Raw genomic sequence first — 3,066 nt, 5'->3', positions numbered from 1 at the left:
CTTCCTCTGTGTTCAATATGCCTCTCCCGAAAAGAACACAGCCCCACGTAATTGGATATGCTGGCCTGTGTAGACAGTGTTGAAGCCCCACTAAGCTTCCCCAACGTTATCTATATAAATGACCCCTAAACGTCTCCACTTGGGAGCACCAACTTCCATTCTTTGGAATCTGTGTACCCAGGTGGCCTTTCTCAAGCATTGTGTGCAAATAAACTACATTTAACCGTATTCCATATTTCCTGATCTTTTTAAGGTTGACAGGAGCCACGAGCACCCTCACGTAGCCTCATCGTCACCCTAGACAAGCTGACTGTAGGCTTGGCTCAGAGGTCAGCTCTGCTGGACACAGGGAGGGACCCAGGACACCCATGGGCAGGCAGAGGCTGGGTCTGATGTGCAGCTGCAGGGCCAGTGGAAAAGGGCTGCCTCATGAGGAACTGTTTTCTCCCCACTTTCCTCTGAGGTCCTGGGATGAGCCTTGAGCAGATGCTCCCATTCCACCAGCCTTCCCTCCTGGCCTCCCCTTCTCACACCCGGTTCTCTTCCTCCTGCCCAGGTCCCAGACGCCGAAGGCTCTGCTGCCTGCAGAGGGCAGGAGAGGTGTCTGGGGCTTTGGGGGCCATAAGGATGGCCCAGATGCTGGCCCTTCCCTGGGTGGGAGAGCTACCTGCCCACCTTTCCCCAAGGCTACTGCCCAGGCTCTCCCTTGACTGGCAGCCTCCTCCCAGACACAAGTGGGCCAGGTGGTCCTCTCTCTTAAGGGGGTGGCCGAAGCCCGGGTCTTGCACATGTGGTGCTGTAGTTCCCCTGGGGTCCCTGAGGGAAGCCGGGGACTCTGTGGGCTCCATGGCAGGGAGCCCTGGGCTTGGATGCCGTGCCATCCTTACAGCATCTGAAGGGCAGGAAGGCCTGGCCAGGCTGGAGATGGTGAGAAATCTGGACTTGAGGGTAGTGGCGGCAGCTGCTGTCACCTCTTCATTGTAGATGGGGGCTGAACTCAGCAGGCAGGGGCCGCTGAAGTCACACGGCTAGGGAGAGGGGAAGCTAGAACTGAGTCCAAATCTGTGGGACCAGGAGCTTGGTTCATCCTCCTGTGACCCTGACTCTTGGTGAGGAGACACCCTGAACTGGGCAGGGTGGCAACCATGGCAGGCATGGGGAGGTGGCAGGTCCCCAGGCTCACTTGCTCCTTTGCACAGAGGGGCCTCTGGCCTGTGGACAGGGGCACCCTCCCAAGGCTCAGCCCTGCCACCTGCAACACACTTTACCCAGGATAAGTAAGTCACACTGCCCATTTTTCAGGGCAATAAATTTTAATAAAGAGTTGTATTTTCCCCTGCAGGTGTGAAGGCTGTCTCTTCAGCGACAGGGTTCACTGCAGCTCAGGCTCACTTCCATCATGAGCTGTCTCATGAGGACTCTCATAAACCTCTCTCTGTCTCTCTGCCCACCCCCCCGCCCCCGGTTCCAAAAATGAAGCTGCCAGCTCTCACCGTACCTTGCTGTTGAACTGAATAACAGACATTATTCAAAACCCCCACCCTAGGGCTGAAGATTAGGGGAGCAGGACAGAGTTCGGGGCAGCTTCCAAGAGGGAGGAGCTCCGGCTGGGAGGCCTTAGAGGATTCTAGTGTGATGGGGGGACTACCGGGTGTCTCTGAGGCCCCTCGTGGGTGCTGAATGCTCTGGCCTCCCCAGGGCTCAGTCCAGCCCCCGCTCTGCGGGACCCTGGGGCCCGGGTGTCCCGCTGGCAAGTGGTCCCAGGCCTTCTGACCACCACCTTTGCCAGTGGCCTCATCACAGTTTGTTCCTAAAACCAGTCTGCTCCTCACTGGCCCTAAAGCCTCAACCTCCAGCACCCCTCCCGTGCCCCGTGACCCCTTCAGCCTACACATGAGCTTTCTGTTTGTGGTGGGGTCCATTCCCCTCACAGAGGGGCACCAACGAGGGTCGCTTATATAAGAGCAGGGCTGTGTCCACAGCTTGCAAAGGACAGAAGTTGAAAAAAACTGCTTTATTGCAGCTCAACAATTAAGTAAATAAACAGCCTTTCTGTTTATGGAACTCAATCACGGTGTTTAATTAATTGAATTGTCCTCTCCAACACATCTGCAGGGGTCATCAGCATGCTATGGGCTCCTCTTTCATTTGTGTTCATGTTCTGCTTCTTGGGTGATACCCTGAGTCACAACTAAGAGATGGTGGCAGCCCAGAGAAGGCTGAGGCGGGGTCTCTGCACTGCTGTTTTGGGACAGGCATGTGTCCCCTTACTCTCAAGGCTTCCTTGGAAGCTGACCGCACGCAGTGAGGCTGTGCCTTTCCTCAACTGTGCTTGGGGACCCTCCATGGGGCACTAGGGTCAGCGCTGCAGGTGCCTTGGAGTTGGCAGGTGCCCAGAATAGGGAAGGAGGCAGTAGTGGGATGGGAGAGGCCTGACGGAGGGGATGCTCCTGGCCTGATCCTCGCGCTGCCATTGGTGCAGAGCGAGAAACCAGGAAAGGCCTGGGTGGTCCCCTGTGCTCACTGGGTGGTGGGCAGAGACACCCTTACTTGTGACTTGAGAGGGAGCCTCTGGCTTTCTGAGCATGTGGGTGTGTGCCCATTTCCACGAGGGGCTCCGTCTGCAGTCCGTGTATGTGCTGCTCATGTGCTCGTGTGTGGGAGCGTACATGCACACATGCACTGTGGCAATGCATACATGCACATGCATGTGCCAGAAGCTGGAGGGACAGAGCTTCCCCTGCCCAGCCAGCCCTGCTGGCCAAGAGCCTGCAGCCACCTGCCTCAGTCTTCTCCAGGAATGACCCAGGGCCATTTTCCTCCAGACCCTTGAGGCGACGCAGACTACTCCCGCTCTGTGGAAAGGAAGCTTGAACCCTGGCAGCTCCTTTCTTTGTGCTGGTTGAGTCAACCCATCTGCCTGTCCGTCCATCCACCCGTCCCCCTGTCCAACCATCCACACATCCCCCGTCAGTCCGTCCACCCATCTGCCTGTCCGTCCATCCACCCATCCCCCTGTCCAACCATCCACACATCCCCCGTCAGTCCGTCCACCCATCTGCCTGT

General features: G+C 57.2%; 1 long non-coding RNA gene across 1 annotated transcript in view; it reads right to left on the bottom strand.

Moving 5' to 3' along the window:
• Positions 1–1,294: 1,294 nt before the first annotated feature.
• Positions 1,295–3,066, bottom strand: part of LOC111553344 — a 3,665-nt gene continuing 1,893 nt past the window's right edge. The window contains exon 2 of the long non-coding RNA XR_002734906.1: positions 1,295–1,510. This is a non-coding gene — a long non-coding RNA (uncharacterized LOC111553344). The remainder of the gene's footprint in view (positions 1,511–3,066) is intronic.

This window comes from Piliocolobus tephrosceles, chromosome 7 (assembly GCF_002776525.5).
Source record: "Piliocolobus tephrosceles isolate RC106 chromosome 7, ASM277652v3, whole genome shotgun sequence".
Lineage (NCBI taxonomy): Eukaryota > Metazoa > Chordata > Mammalia > Primates > Cercopithecidae > Piliocolobus > Piliocolobus tephrosceles.
This window is presented reverse-complemented; position numbering and strand designations above follow the sequence as displayed.